Source organism: Notechis scutatus, chromosome 3 (assembly GCF_049901735.1).
Source record: "Notechis scutatus isolate UNSWTSFEM ecotype Mainland chromosome 3, rNotScu1.2, whole genome shotgun sequence".
NCBI classification, from domain to species: domain Eukaryota; kingdom Metazoa; phylum Chordata; class Lepidosauria; order Squamata; family Elapidae; genus Notechis; species Notechis scutatus.
The window spans coordinates 176,710,673-176,727,752 of NC_142011.1; the positions used below are offsets into that span (position 1 = coordinate 176,710,673).

Consider the following 17,080-nt stretch of genomic DNA (forward strand, 5'->3'; position numbering starts at 1 on the left):
TTTATTTTTATTTTTCCCGTCACAGAGCGTCTTGATAACTCTGTACGTGCCCAGTGGTCTCTAGACACTTACATTTACAGAATAAATAGATCAGAGGTTTTGGCATTGTGGTCCAGAAAGCTTTTCTTGCTGGTTTGCAAACAACTGATGGATGACTTGATGGTGTATCTTCTTCCTTATTTACAATGAGTAAATTGTATTAGTAGAAACTAAAAACCCATTTAAATTTTTCCCTTCTCATATTATCTATATGAGTAATTGCAGTAATTTCAAAACAATTATATGCACTTTTGAGCATGAGAAGTGAGCTTATGCAGAAATGTCTGTCTACTATAAAATAATTCATAGTATAACTTAATAACTTAATAATACAAGAATATCTTTGCACATTTCTACTGAGTTTATTGAAAATTCCAGAAAATGCATCCTATTAAGAATCAAGTGATGATTAGCATTTTATGTGAAACCTTTCCCTCTGCTTCTCCCAGATGATTGACATATAATTAAGTTGAATAAAAAATAATTTCAGACATTTGTTTATTTATTGAACATGGGAATAAAAAGATTGATAGAATTGAGTCTATAAAGAGGTGATATAATTGTTCCTATGAATTGATAAAGTGCTATCAAAATCATATAAAATCTTAGCAAACATACAGATACAGATACATTTTTTCTGTGATGATCTCTCTCAGGTGATTCTTCTGGTAATTCAATGGAGCACCCATTGCCATTGTCACTCAGCCCACCTCCAGTGCATATTGTCCCTTTCTTTTTCCTTGTCCTAGCACCAGAGCCTTCCCCATAGGGCTTTTCATAATGTGTCTAAAAGTACCCAAATGAACCATTATGAGCCCTGCAGCCTTCCCCAGTGATGCCCTGCAGGCATAGCTGCATTACAGTTCCAAACTCTGCAGTTAAAGCTCACAGAAGTGCAGAGTTCATAGGGCAATGTAATAGATCAGTTTTGGAAAGGCTGCTTATTGAATTGAATTGAATTGAATTCTTTATTGCTATTGTACGTATATACTTAGTATACATACAATGAAATTCACATAACACCCAGAGACCAGACTCAACATGCACACTCACATGATAATTCCCAAACACCTCCCCACCCGCCAAAATTCCCCGCCTCCTAAAAACACACAAGCATCCACACAACAGACCAAATAATACTGTCCAACAGCTCACTGATGGTGGTCTTAAGTTCATTGTTAAGTGCAATTATAGCTCTGGAATAAAAGCTATTCAGAAAATGTGTGGTCCGAGTTTTATAGATGGAAAGCAGCTTGCTTTGAATCATGCATGCATTTCTGTTCAAAAATTTCACCGTTCCTGCCCTGAAATGGCAGAAATATGCACTTCCCATGACCTGCAAAAAAAAGGCAGACAAGCATCATTCTGTACAAAGTTCTTTTGATCATATTTTGTCAAGTGTCACAAACCCTTTTGCATAATTAGCTGGCTCATTATCTTATTCTGGATTCAATAGATGCTCAATTCATTTTTTTTCCCCAGCCATGTTTATTTGATGTGTTTGCAGAAAATATTACTCATTCTAACCTGCCATCTTCTAGATGCCTTTGGCTAAAGTTCCCATCATGTCCCAACAGCATGAATATGAGTGCAAGCCAGAGGTAGTTTAAGTAAGACTACTGTATAGCCAGCAGTTTAAGGCTCATAAAACCACTATTCAGTAGTCCTTAACTTACAACAGTTCACTTAATGACCATTTGAAGTTATAACAAATGATATGACTATTTTTACCCTTAACAACCATTGCAACATCTCCATGGTCATGTGATCAAAATTCAGATGCTTGGCAATTGACTCATATTTATGATGGTTGCAGTGTCCTGAGATCACATGATCACCTTTTGCAAACTTCTGACAAGCAAAGTCAATGGGGAAGCCAGATTCACTTAACAACCGTGTTACTAACTTAACAACGGTAGTGATTCACTTAACAACTGTGACAAGAAAGGTCATAAAATGGAGCAAAACTCACTTAACAAATGTCTCACTTAGTAACAGAAATTTTGGGCTCAATTGTGGTCATAAGTAGAGAACTATATCAGGAACAATTTGTAATTGTTTTTTAAAGCTAATCAGTGGATTTTGTTATATATAGCAAGAATTCATTTGGGAATTCTTCAGGAAACCTCAAGAAAGCACTTTTTAAAATCCATTGACAAATTGTTTCCCCTATGTGTGTGGGAAGTGCTTTGGAGAGTTTAGTTTTATAAGAACAGAATATTCTGGAATGCATGAAGACTGTTATTGTGTTAGAGAATGCATCAGTGATATGCCAGTGTCTCATGTAATTGTAGCTGCATATGTTTTATTATTTTTCAAATAATTTAAATGAAACACAAAGGTATGTGAATATGCTGTATGCTTTGAATCTCACTCTGTTTAAAGTGGCAGAACAATAGATCGAGTGATCAGCGTTTTGAAAATGCAGGTATCATATTAGACCTGCTAAACAAAGGGATGGGTTTGTTCTACATGAAGACAGATGTTTACATATTCTGAGAAATAGGTTGTTGCAAGGCAAAAGTTATGAGATCAACACCAGATTTGTTCCGTGTCAAACAAATTTGCGGAAATCATTGGGTCTTCAATTAAACTTCTTGACCTAGTAGGTTTGGTCCCAAGTATAACTCCTAGAATTTTCTAGGACAGAATATAGAAATTCTTCATATTTTTTCTTGGTTGCTTGTAAATATTTGCCAGTCATATCTGCTGTAACAATTGTCTTGATGGCCAAGATTGTGCCAAAAGAGATGAACAGAGGGAATGAGTGGGTTATTGCAATGAAAGGTTGAATTATGCTATAACCAAGCCTCCTGGAGGCCAAGAAAATATTTGCATTGTTGGCATGGTATTAGTCCATCTGTAGATTGTGTAATTAGTTTCAACATAATCGAGAACTCTGAAGCCTGTCGAATACAAGCCACATTGATCATGAAATTAAAAAGATTAGGAGGCTGCCTAGGTCCAGTTACTTTAAGATTGTTTTAGTCTCATTTAGGATTCAGCCTCCTGTCTGGATCCAGCTCATAGCTTGTGTATTTCAATTCTTTCCACATTGTATTACTTGGGTGCTGAGCTAGCAATTGGTATTTACAATCTACTGCATTTGTAGGAGATCTCATTTTATTTAATCCTTTTGTTGTCATTCCCTCCGCAGTAGCAAAAACAGCTGCATACTCCCTGAACCTCAGGTTTGTTGATGAATCAAAAAAGAATTGCAGAACTTGCGAGAATGGGACTTATAAGATTGGTTGTGGTTGGCATTCTCATATGTGATCCCCCCCTTTTTTTCTTTTCTCACCCCCCATCCCTTTTTAATTTTGTTTGAGATTGAATTTTAGAAAGCTCTTTGTTCCAGGCATAGCTTTTGGCAGTGGGCTGCAGAGATGAGATTTAGTTGAATCATGCACGAACAGAAAATATGTGAAAATTGAAATGACAAGGTAGAGTAGCTTGGTTGTTGAAGTACATAAAATAACTAGGTTTGCAGAGAAATGAGAAGGATTGTATATGTAGGTGTTTATGAATCTTGAGTCACAGTTTTTGTTAATATGCTTATAGATTATAAACATATAGTTATATATTATAAACATAAATGAATGAAATCTGTTCCCCCCTACATAACTATTGCAGCTATTTCATTGTCTGACAAAATGGGGCAAACACTTAGGAAAAGGTGGCTAAAATATTGATAAATATGCTTTTTGTCAGCATTTTTATTATTCTGTATAATTTCTACATCATATCACTGTGTTGCTTACTCCAGTGATAGGGAATTTGTACTTGGAAATAGCTTTCCCTGCATAGATCATCTGTTCCATGAATATAAAAGGTTTATATGAATGAATAAACTCTATTATTCCCAGCTTTCATGAGCATAGTATAGCAAAGTTGTAGACTGTGAAGTCTCCATTTTTTTTCACTTTCCTCCTATTTCATAGACCTCGAATCTGATGCAGTGCATGAATCTGCACTTATGTACGGCATATTGCTATAAATTTCAGTAGCGGTGTTAACAGATTCTGTTTTCTCATCATTTTCACATTTGCTATTAGGAATATGCAAAGCCACAAATGAGTGATTTGATTCAAAGGATTTGACCAAGTCATTTCTTCAAATAAACTTTTGAACCAAGTCAAAGTATCAAATCAAATTAGGGGACTCTGAATTACTTTGGAAAATTCAGAAATGGTTTGGAAATCTGGTGAACATTTTAGCTTTGAAGAGACTCAGATATTGCTTCAGCTTTTCTCCTGTCTAGAGACAAAATTGTGGGGGCAAATTGATAGTTTGATAGTATGATAGTTTTTACTCATCCATTATATTTAAATCTTCAGAAACATGTGTTTATAAAGCAACTGGTTACAAAATAGCACCAGCATATAAATACATGTATATAGCAATAGCAATATTCATCTTTATTAATTGTTTGATTTATCATGCATGTTGTTTATTTAGAAAATCGATGGGGAACTCACCTTAAATAACTGGCTAACAGTACAAAACCAAAGTTGTTCAGGAATCAGAAGTCATGTATTCTGATCCAGCAATGATTCATTTAAGCAGTTGTACAGATCATGCAGAGTATGAAAAATATATTGAAGAACCCTTAGCTGTTTACAATTGTGGATTTATTAAACCACATTATAACCATAATGGGCTGCATAGGCTTCTTTAGGGGACAGTTACGTTCTTATAGTCTTTTGTTCTTCAGGGTTCATAATAGTAAATTCGAGTGGAAGGATCTAAATGGGTTCTTCCTAAAGAAGAAGAAGAAGAAAAAAGAAATTGAGAGAAAAATGTCTCTCTGATATCTGATTTTCTTCCAGTTACAATGGTAATCTTGGTGTGCAATGCTGGGAGAGATTCTTTTCTTGGTAGGTGTAGATGTAGGAATGAACCATTTTGATGACAGTTTCTCTTCTAAGGGAAGTCAAGTTAGTTTCTACTGTAAAAAAGTTGTAAAAGTTGTGAAGTGCTAGGGATATTTTGTTGTTTGGATGAGGGATTTCCAAAAGATTTTAAAGAGTACATTAATTTTTAGTCTATTGCTATCCACATGCTTGCAAACAATCGTAAAAGTATTTGAAAGACTGGTCTTTCTCTTTAGAAGCTAAGTTGAGTCTACCTATGTAAGGTACTTTTTTTTCTATGTTCTTGATAATTTTACCCTAAATAAAGTTCTGAATCTATATTTTGCTTCCTGCTTTCCTGAACTGTTCTCTGCTGGGTAATGGAGATCAAATTGCTGATTCCTGCAATTATTATCAGTGGGGAATTGTAATTGTTATCAGGATTACTGGGGTCATGTGGATAAAACTCATCTCCCACCCAGCTGGCCTGATCACAGAACTGCTGAGGCCTAGGGGAGAGAAAGGATTTAACATTATACACATCCCTAGTGAATTCCTGAAGAAAAACATTGGTCTTTAACGGAATCACTTGGGTGAACGTGCGCCTGAGGCTAATGCCTCTCAGTAAGTCGATCTGTGACAGTATACATGTGGTATATGTCCTGATCCAGTTCACAAGGCCTCATACATTTCTTGAGATCTTCAGAATGATTATTACTTATCTCTTATTATTTCTTAAACTTTCTGAATATAAGGATAATTCGCTACTATGATATGAGTTAGTATCTAAAAATTATCATAATGAAAGTACTGTTGATATTGGAAGGTTGTGCAATTTAGTTAAAACATTAATTCTCCTTAGAGCTGCTCGGATCATCCAGAGAGTGGGTGGTGCTTCAGTCTCTGTAGTTGTAGGCTGAGCTTAATTTTGAGGAACGCTCCTCCCACCATCACGTGGCTCCAGCGTAGCGTTCCCCAGTTTTGCTCAGTCTCGTGAAAGACTAGGCAGTGACTTGTGTTTTCTCCTTGGCCGTTCCAAGAATTCCTTTGCTGATTCACTACTTTAATTTCTCTCAGGTTGTATTGTTTTTTCTATTTAATTCCTTAGCCCTGCGCAGTGGTCTGGACTTCTAAATTCCCCTGGGAAGCGTGGTTTGCTCGCCCCAGTGGGTGGCAAGGGGAGGGCTAGCAGTGTCCTCACACTACCCCCCCACTCCCTCTTGTATTGCCTAGCCCCTGCCGTCTTCCTCTTTCCGAGTTCTCCTTGCGTTTCGTTAATTAGTTCCTTTCACTCCGTTCTCCCCCCCCACCGAACGCCGCTTTTTTTCTTCCTTTTGCCTACCGGAGGAGAGTTTTTTCCCTCTCCCCTCCTGTCCTTCTCTATTGCGGACCTTGCTTGTCCCTGGGGAGCCTTTTGTCTTGCGTTGCTGAGAGGCCCCATCGTCTTCGTTGCAGGCGGCCGCCATTTTAAGCACCACCTCGTGGTCGGTTTGTTTTTTTGAGTTTACCCTTTATGAACGCTGCGGTGTGTGTTTCTAGCCAGTAGAAGGACCCGTAGGCCTGCTCAGAGCCCGAACTCGCTCCTGACTCCAGCCTCTTCGGGTGGAAGCCAATTCCTATGTAATTGATCTCCCGCAGCCTGTCTCAGCGAGCGTAGCAATCTAAAGCTCACCACTTCCGCTCAGTTTTTGTCTGGGAAGGCAGTCGGTCTAGGCCTGTTCCCTCTCCAAGGCCTCTGGCGTTCATTAGGCAATTGGACAAAAAAATTTTTCCTACAAATTTCATTTCAATAAATAAATAAATATATATATTAAAAAAAGGAGAAAAGAAAGAGAAGCAAGAGAAAGAGGAAGTGTGTGTGTGTGTGTGTGTGTGTGTGTGTGTGTATATATAATAAAATAAATAAAAATAAAACAGGAGTAAGGGTGGTGGTGGAAAGAATTTCGCTAGGGCTCCCGGCCTTTGTCGTAGGTCGACCCCTAGGAGTGCCTACCACCTCTTATTGATTCCTATCTTTTTTCAATTATCCTTGAAATGGCAGAGGGCAATCCTTCTACGGGCCCTTCCTTGAAGGCCAAGTCCAAAACCCACCATCTGCTCAGGCAGGCTAAGGATACCTCCAAAGCCTCCCAGAGGGACGCCCTAAGACGCCATAAGGCGTTAGAAAAAGAATTTGATAGGCGCACCAGACAAGCAGGCTTGGTGCCTCCGGTACTTCCACCTTCCACTCCCTCTACCTCCGCTCAACCTCCGCCTCCTTTAGTCTGTTCTTCCCTACCCAGGCGCAGCTCAACCTCTCAAGGTCACCGGGCTCCTAGCATACCAGCCGGTCGAACACCAGAGGCTACCTTCACACCTACAGCCGCTGGTTTACGCCAAGAGGAACCGTTCATACAAGAGGTTCCGGAGCAATTGAGAGCCTGGATGGAGTTGGCTATCCGCCAAGGCATTGCAGAAGGACTCCAACAGATAGTTAGGCCAGGCCTCCAGCCGCTGGCCCCCGAATCTGAATCTCATTCCGTAGAATCCCTCCCTCTCAGACCGGAACCGCTCCAGGAACAGGTACCCCCTCAGGGGGAGGTTCCCCCTTCAGTCAGGGAGGAGGCGGAGGAGGCGGAAGGGGGTTTGGACCCATTCAGGGAGGAGGAGGAGGAGTTTGATTTGGGGTCTGTACAGTATGACCAGCCCCTCTCCGACGTGGACCCATCGGAGGCGGAGATGTCTGAGGATGAGGGTCTCACTCCCAACCAACCAGCCTTTGTAGGGCTATTCAAGCCCCAATTATTCAAATCCCTCCTGTACAAGGCCAGAAATATTTCTGGGCTAAAGCCACCCTCCCCCCTTGATCCCTCTTCCCTTGACCCGGAAGGCCCAGAGGACTCCATTTTCAAACAGCCAGTGGTGGAAGCCGAGGTCATCCCTACCCCTCCCATCTTCTTTGACCTGGTGTCCAAGCTGTTGGCTTCGTCTGCGCCCCCCTGTCCCATCAGCCCACGATAAAAAGTTTTTCAACCTGGACCCAAAACTTTCCAACCTATTAGCCACCCCAGAGGTTGATGAGCCCATCGTGAATCTGGCATCTTCCTCCACCCTCAGCGACCCCTTAGAGGCCCTGAAGCCGGATGACAAGTGGGCCGAACTGGCATTACGCCGAGCCCACCAATCAGATGCCTGGGCAATTAGATCGGCCACGGCCGCCTCTTTCTTTACCAGATCCTCCATTCGTTGGCTCCGCCAACTCAAGCAGCATGTCCCAATCTCCAATGTCCGAGCCCATCAGGACATAGCCAAAATTACGGCCGCAGCTGAGTTCTTGGCCGACGCTACTTTCCACTCTGTTAAATCTTCAACCAGAGCTATCTCCTCCCATGTCTCTGCTCGCCGTTTGTTTTGGTTAAAGCATTGGCAGGCAGACCTCAAAAATAAAGTAAAGTTGGCTTCCGCTCCTCTCATGGGAAATAAGCTGTTTGGACCATCCTTGGATCCCCTGTTAGTGGAAGGGCGGAACAAGAAAAAATTTCTTCCTTCCCTCAGCTGGAAGTCAGAGCCCAGGTCCCTCCAGCCCTTTCGGAGAGCTCCCTTTCATCCCTATTTTCAGGCCTCCTTCTCTCCAAAGTACCAAAGCCCCCCCCCCTTTGGGTCGGGCCAGCCTCAAGACAGGACCGACCCCTCTGACAGAAGCAGAAGGGGCGGTAGCTTCAAAAGGCCCTTTCAAGGCTCCGGTAGCCGGCCCTTCAGGCGTTCCAGATAGACCACAAAATTTGATCCCCATTGGCAGACGCCTTCAGGCGTTTGCCAACCAATGGGATGCCTCCACTTCTGACGCCTTGGTTAGGGACACCATCAGATTTGGTCTTGCTCTCGAATTTCAATCTCCCCCCCGACTTTTTCATGTCTTGCCCCCTCTCTAACAACCGCACTAGGTGCAGCCTCATGGACTCAGCCATTCAACACCTCCTTGACATAAGAGCCATCCAGCCCGTCCCTCAGTCTCAGCGGGGGCAAGGATTCTATTCCCACTTATTCGTGGTCCCTAAGCACTCGGGGGGATGGAGAGCGATCTTGGACTTAAAGCGGTTTAACCGCTACCTGGTGTATCGCAAGTTCAAGATGCACTCTCTGCAATCCATCTTGCTGGGAGTTAGACAAGGGGACTGGTTGTCTTCTATTGACCTCTCAGAGGCCTACCTCCACATACCAATCCGGCCTTCCCATTACAAGTTTTTGCGTTTTTGTTATAATAACCTCCACTTCCAATACGTGGCTCTCCCATTTGGGTTAGCCTCTGCTCCCAGGACCTTTACCAAGGTCCTGGCCGCACTAGCTGCCCACCTCCGAACCCTCCTGGATGGAGTATCCACTGTTACCTGGACGACATCCTCATCCTATCCCCTTCCCAGGATCAAGCAATGAGAGACACTCATATTACCCTGGCCACTCTTCAGGAACATGGGTTCTTTATCAATTGGAAGAAAAGCCAATTATCTCCTTCCACCAGGATAAACCACCTGGGGACGGTAATTGACACTCTGAACGGGAAGGTATTGCTCTCTTCGGAGAGAATCCTCAGCATCCAAAAATCTGTTAAACTCATCAGGCATCTCAAGAGGGTTTCCCTTCTGGAACTATCCCAATTACTGGGTAAAATGATATCATGTCTTTCTATTATTCCCTGGGCCCGTCTACACTCCAGATCCCTCCAGTGGTTCCTGCTTCCGTACCAAAGGACCGGAGCAAGCAACTCAAGACTCAAGGTCAGGGTCCCACCACGAGTGCTCTCGTCCCTCCTTTGGTGGAGCAAATCGTCCATCAACAAGGGCTGCCTCCTCAAGGAGCCCCCAAGACTCACCGTCACCACAGATGCCAGTCTGTCCGGATGGGGCGCCCACCTTCAGTCCCTTACAGCACAGGGCAGATGGTCAGCGACCGAAAGACTGTGCAACATAAACTGGCTGGAGCTCCACGCCGTCCACCTGGCCCTCCACAGCTTCCTTCCCCAGGTATGAGGCCACCACATCCTTATCCTCACAGACAACATCATGGCCAAAGCACACATCAACAAACGGGGCACTCAGTCATTACGTTTAATGAGGGAGGCCAAGCGCCTCTGTCGGTGGGCGGAGTCCCACCTTCTTTCCCTCAGGGCAGATCACATTTCGGGTGTATCAAACACCCAAGCGGACTGGTTGAGCAGGGCCACCATAGACCAATCGGAGTGGCGCCTCCACCCATCACTGTTCAGGGAGGCGGCATCCATCTTGCCTGCCAGTAGTGGACCTATTTGCCTCCCCCCTCAATACCCAACTTCCAAGGTTTTTCTCAAGATTCCCATCCCCAGGGGCGGAGAACCACAACGCCCTACGGTGCCCGTGGCCCACGGGACTCCTTTACGCCTCCCCCTGCCACTGGTGCCCATAGTCCTTCAAAGGGTACTTCACGAGAAGGCGGAACTGCTTCTTGTAGCACCTTATTGGACCCGGCGCCCTTGGTTTGCGGACCTATGCAGCCTATCAGTGGCCCCTCCCTGGAGGATCCCAGCAGACAGAATCTCCCTCTCTCAGGGCCCTCTTCTCCACCCACACCCCCGATGGCTCCAACTAGCCGTCTGGAGGTTGAGCGGGAATGCTTAAAGAAGGAGAACCTCTCCCTCAAGGTCATCGACACCATCCTTGCAGCCAGGCGGCCCTCAACCATAAGAATTTACGACGCCACCTGGTCCATTTTCCGCAGATGGTGTGTCAGACTTCATATCGACCCAGCCGCCCCTTCTATTGCCCAGGTCCTTGACTTTTTGCAGGAAGGCCTTAGCAAGGGACTGTCACCCAATACCTTAAGACGACAGGTGGCACCCTTGTCTACAGTTATCTCCTGTAAGGAAGCCGGATCCCTCTCTCATCATCCCCATATTCGAGCCTTTCTGAAGGGGGCCACCAACCTACACCCTCCGACCCTCCACCGATACCCAACCTGGGACCTCAACAAGGTCCTTACTTCACTCACCAAACCGCCCTTTGAACCCCTTAGGGAGGTCTCCCTTCAGTACCTATCTTACAAGGTAGTCTTCCTCGTAGCAATCACATCAGCCCGTAGGATCTCAGAGATCGCGGCTCTGTCCACTAGGAAAGACCTTTGTGTGTTCCATCCTGATAGAGTGGTCCTCCGGCTTGACCCTTCCTTCTTACCCAAAATCAATTCGGTTTTCCACAGGGCGCAAGAACTTATCCTACCTAATTTTTGCCCCAGGCCAACTCAGGAAAGGGAGAGGCAATGGCACACTGGATGTCAGACGTGCCTTGCGAGTTTACATTAAACGCATGGAGGCCTTTTGTAAATCTGAGGCCTTGTTCATATCCTTCCAATTTAAATCACAAGGGCTCAAGGTTCCTCCAACCACCATAGGCCGTTGGATAAGGGCGACCATCGCCAAAGCATACCAGGCTCAGGCCCTTCAGGTTCCCAGGGGTATCACAGCGCACTCCACTAGGAGTGCGGCAATTTCAGCTGCCTGGGCTACCCAGGCTCCAATAATCGACATTTGCCGGGCAGCAACGTGGGCCTCCCCATCACCCTTCATTAGGCACTACAAGATCGACAGGTATGCCTCGGCCGAGGCCTCTTTCGGTAGAAGGGTTCTTCAAAGGGTTCTTAGGGAACCTGAGGGGACTACAGACCAGACGGCGCCCCTCCCGTAGGACAGGCCCAGCTTTGGTATGTCCCACTCTCTGGATGATCCGAGCAGCTCTAAGGAGAATGGGCGTTGGTTCTTACCTGACACACCATTTCTCTTTGAGCTGCAAGGATCATCCAGCCCCTCCCTTATCTTCACCGTCTGGTAGGGTCTTGTTTCGGCCAATGAACTGTTAGCTTGTTAGGATGAGAGCACGGCTTTTGTTTCCTCTCGTCTACGCAAAACTGGGGAACGCTACGCTGGAGCCACGTGATGGTGGGAGGAGCGTTCCTCAAAATTAAGCTCAGCCTACAACTGCAGAGACTGAAGCACCACCCACTCTCTGGATGATCCTCGCAGCTCAAAGAGAAATGGCATGTCAGGTAAGAACCAACGCCCATTTTAATTGTTGGGACCAGAGGTGGTTTTCAGCAGGTTCTGACCAGTTCTGGAAAACTGGTAGCAGAAATTTTGAGTAGTTCCGAGAACCGGCAAATACCACCTCTGACTGAAGATTTTACAGTATCCTTCCCCTGCCATGCCTACCAAGCCACGCCCACAGAACCGGTAGTAAAAAAAATTTGAATCCCACCACTGGTTGGGAACCTGTTTTGACATTTGTTAACCGAGGCATGCATTTGCATGACAATTTCATCCCATGAATGTTGCTTTTTCTCCTAATAGTCCCTTTCCTGTCTCTTTGTTTTGACGGTTTCTCTTATCAGGTTGTGGGACTTTCCAGTTCCAAGAGAGGTGGGGATTTCTCAGAATAGAGACATTATCAGTGTTTGCTTAGAATGTATTGCTTTTCTACCATAAAAATAGCTATATAGCTTACAGTGGCTATAAACATATGGATCAGACTTTTTTTTCCAAGCAAGCTTAATGTAATTTCTTCAATAAAGTCAGATAGGAAAAACTCTTTCAGTGATTATTTTCAGTATTAAAAGCACTTATGATAATGATAATTATAATGGCTATTATTACAAGTTTTTAAAAACTGCTTTTTATTAGGATATGTTTTTTATTCTTATATCACACCCATTCTGTGATTTTGAGTCATTTTATAAATGGCTGCAAGATGCTTCCACAGAGGTATACAGCAAAAATATTATCTATGTTGAGGCTTCAAGGAGCAGAAGAAAAGGGAATTTTGCTTGATAATAATCTGCAAATAACCAGCTTTTGGAAAAAACTTTTTGAGCTGGGTTGAGTTGACTACACTTAACTGCTTCATGGCTTGGAAGAGTGAATCAAATGAGTATTTCTTCACAGAGGTCTAATATCCAATGCTAAGTTTATTATTATACACAAAAAACAACGGTGTACACAGCAAACAAAATGACTATGCTGGGTTTCGTATCATGAATCACTAGTTGAACACTTCCCAAGCATTTAGGACTGTGTGATGTATCAGCGGATTATGCGAGCAGATCCCAGTAAGGTGGACTTACTGACCAATGGTGATTTTGTCAGTGCCAATTGTTTTTAAGTGCTTGCCTAGGTCTTTAGGCAGAGCACCCAGTGTTGAGTACCACTGGAACCACCTGCACTGGTTTATGCCAGAGTCTCTGTAGTTCCATTTTCAAGTCCTGATATCTGGTGATTTTTTCAAGTTGTTTCTCATCGATTCTGCTGTCACCAGGTATGGCAATGTCGACAATCCACACTTTTTTCTTCTCCACAATCGTGATATCCGGGGTATTGTGTTCCAAAACTTTATCAGTCTGTATTGGAAAGTCCCACAGTAGTTTTGCATGCTCATTTTCGACCACTTTTTCAGGCTTATGATCCCACCAGTTCTTTGCTAGATGGTAGTTGTGACACAAGTTCCAGTGGACCATCTGAGTGACTGTGTTGTGACGTTGTTTGTAGTCAGTCTGAGCAGTTGTCTTACAACAGCTCAGTATGTGATTGATGGTTTCATCTGTTTCTTTGCAGAGTCTGCATTGGGGGTCTTCAGCAGATTTTTCTATTCTGGCTTTGATTGCATTTGTTCTGATGGCTTGTTCTGATGGCTTGCTTTCTGTCTCTTTCTTCAGTGTTCCGTTGGTCAGCCATAACCAGGTCTTTTCCTTATCTACTTTTCCTTGGATCTTTTCAAGGAACTGTCCATGCAGTGCTTTGTTACACCAGCTGTCAGCCTGAATTTGCATTGCTGTTTTCCTATATTGATCCTTGGTTTGCTGCTCTTTGAGCAGCTTCCGATTGTCGACCTGCATCAAAGCTGGTTCAACACTGTCTTTCACATAATCTGCCAGAGCATGCTTCTCTTCTTCGACTGTCTGTTTCACTTGCAAAAGTCCTCTGCACCTGCTTTTCTGGGCAAATATAGCCTGTCAACGTCACTACCCGGGTGCAGTGCATATTATTATTATTATTATTATTATTATTATTATTATTATTATTATTATTATTATTATTATTATTATTATTATTTAATTGTAAATTGTACCATATTTCCTTCAACATCTTCAAAGGATGTCTATTCAGAAACGTAAATAGAATGCAATTAAAAAAAACCTTAATGAATTGATACATTAAAGCCAAATTGTAATTAAAAGAATATGCTTTAGTTAGTAATGTCTAAGCCAGATGTATTTATATTCTAAGCAGGCTGCATAATATGAGATAATAGCAGAGTTTGATTCTGAGGCAAGTAACATATTAATTTTTTTGCTAGTTAATAACATGCCACTAACCTCCATCAAAACCTGAATTATAACATTTAATTCAGTTATGAATAAGTGATATAAAGACTCAATTTCATTAGTCAGACTAAATTGTCAGTCAGCAAATAGTTTGATTTTTTAAAAAATAATAAACACATTTCTTAAAAGATGCAAATATAAAAGCATTCTTAAAAGAAGCAACTTCCTCCTGTGGTTAAAATGGTGCTAATACATGTTTTTCATTCCTGTATATTAAAGTGTCATATTGGAAACGAATTACTTTTTAAAATTTATATTCTGACTGAATCTGTTGGTAGATTTCCACCTTTAAAACATTTATTTTGTTTATTTCTATCCTACCATTATCAGGTTTTATCAATAATTCAAGGCAATGAACATAACTGAAATATCTCCTTCTTACACAGTAACAATCCTGTGAGTTGGGCTAGGCTGAGCTCAAAGAGAGATGTGAGTGTCCCAAAGACATCCAACTGGTTTTCATGCATAAAATGGACTAGAACTCAGTCTCCTGGTTTCTAGCCTGGTGCCCAACCATTAGACCAAACTGTCTCTTATTCCATTAAGAGTGGTCTTAATTTTTTTTTAATCTATGTATATGTATGACTGTATATATAAATAATCCTGCAGCATGAAGAAAAGAAATAATGGGTATTGGTAATGTATTATCCTACAGTATCAAAGAGGAGTGGTGTAAATTCTGTAGTCTTTCTGAAGAGCCTAAACCAGGGCTGTCCAACCTTGGCCCCTTGAAGCCTGGCGGACTTCAACTCCCAGAATTCCCAGCCAGCAGCTGGCTGGGGAATTCTGGGAGTTGAAGTCCGCCAGGCTTCAAGGGGCCAAGGTTGGACAGCCCTGGCCTAAACCATTTCTCCAGCAAGGGGATGATTTCCATCAGTGGCCCTTCTCTATCCCAATATACCCCCGAAATCTCTGTAGAATTAGGGACTCTATGGAGCAGACTTTGGAGGATATGGATTATAGGGGGAATGGTCCTGACCCTTTTAGCTTTCAGACAGATTTTGAAAACCTGGTTTTGGCTTTATCCATAGATTTAGGTAAGCTCTGTTGTTAACAATTGGAACGTATCGGGACTTCCAGTTTGTCGGCTTCGCGAGCGGCAGGGATTTGCGACTCTGCGCGATCCCTGCCGCGCTAGCCGTTTTTGGTGCTCTGATCCGGACGGGTTCAGAGCTAGGCTACCCTGTAGGGGTAGCTGAAGATAGGGGGGATCCGGGAAGGGGTTTGGGGGTGTTGCAGACCCCCTCCCCGGCCGGCAGAACCCCCTTTTCCCAAGACGGTGCAGCGGCGGTCTGCAATGGCCGCCACAAAGAAGCTGGCAGCCAGGTAAGAATGCGCAGGAGGAAGTGGAGAAAGCTTTTGAAAAGAGAAAGTTTTTCTTGGTCCCCGGGACTCTAAGATATACTTAACAAAACTCCTGGAAATTATGGCTTTCTGAATGATACCTTCTAGAAGAGAAAATAAGCGGCAGCTTGGTGGTGCTGAAAGGAAAGTTTACTCTCCTTCTCTACGGATTTAATAAGTTAATTTATTAAGAAACCTATTTTTTTTAGGTAAAAACTGGCTTTAAGTGATAAGTGAGAAGGGAGAGGACTAAAAAAAATATTGGTGTGCTAAGACTGTTGGAGGAGATGCCTTAAGGATTTGAAGACTGAAATATATTGCAATAAGACTTTAAGAAACAGATTTGTACTTTCTTTTTTTCTGATTGATACTACCCCAGGAAGAGAAAGTGAGAACTTTGCCTTGGCTTGCACTGATTGATAGCTTTGGGACTGTTTTTTTTTTTTTTTTGAAATATCTTGGTTGTTGTAGGAAGAAAGAAGGGGAAAAGAAAAGAAAAGAAAAGATTTATAATGGCTTTTTCTGTTGAGGAACTGAGAAAAGAATATGAGCAAACAAAAAAAAAATGGTGGAGATGCTGTGAGGGAAGCCTTCCTTTTCTTAGAAATGGCGCTTGCTAACTATCAACAAACATTACAGCAGATGAAGACAGCAGAAGAAGAAGAAGGAGAGGAAGAAGCCATCTTTAATGAATTTCAGAATTTAAGCAAGAAAGAAGGAAGAGGGAAAGGAAGAGAAATGAAGGACTTAAGATCTAAAAAAACATTTAAGAAGGGGAAAAATAAGGTGCAAAATCAACATAATGATAGTAAACAAAAGGGAAAAGGAACGCAACAGAGAAGGGAAGCCAGTAAGGCAGAGGCTAGAAGAAAGGGGGGGGGTAGAAAGGTTTGGTGGGGGAAGAAAGGAAGGAAAATGGTGGAGAAAAGCTACAAAGTTTTGAAATTTAGATGGGAAAAAAAGAATCTTTTTTAGGGATAAAGGGTAAAGTATAAATTCTTTAAAAAAGGTTTTGCAAGATACATAAGATGATATTGTAGCATTGTATTAGAAATAGAAAATTAAAATGGTTTAAGAGTTGATAAGAGATTAAAATGTTGAAATGTTTAGTAATGATTGATTTTAAATTTAATAATATTAAAGGGAAGGTTTAGAATATTGAGTTTTAATTAAAGAGTTTAATAAGATTATGATATTGATGTTATTATAAAATTTTTATTATAGCATTTGTTTTTGGAAAAGACAATGGGAATGTTATAAGGTTCAACATTTACATTTACTGTTTAACTATGTATTTAATTATTTTGGATTTACTATTTAGATAGAATGTACCAAGCAGAATCGGATTGGGTACTGGGTGTTATTTTAAATGTTAATTTGATTAATTTAGAGGGGAGACAGAAAGGCATCATACTCTGATTAGTGATTTCAGGAGAAATTTTCTTTTCTTTTTTTTTTTTATTATA

The 17,080-nt window shown here is 42.3% G+C and overlaps 1 protein-coding gene and 1 pseudogene across 3 annotated transcripts in view; one reads left to right on the plus strand and one right to left on the minus strand.

Moving 5' to 3' along the window:
• HNF4G (hepatocyte nuclear factor 4 gamma) overlaps positions 1-17,080 on the plus strand; it is a 94,850-nt gene that overhangs the window by 16,923 nt on the left and 60,847 nt on the right. The window lies entirely within an intron of this gene.
• Positions 12,973-14,225, minus strand: LOC148131495 (uncharacterized; annotated as a pseudogene).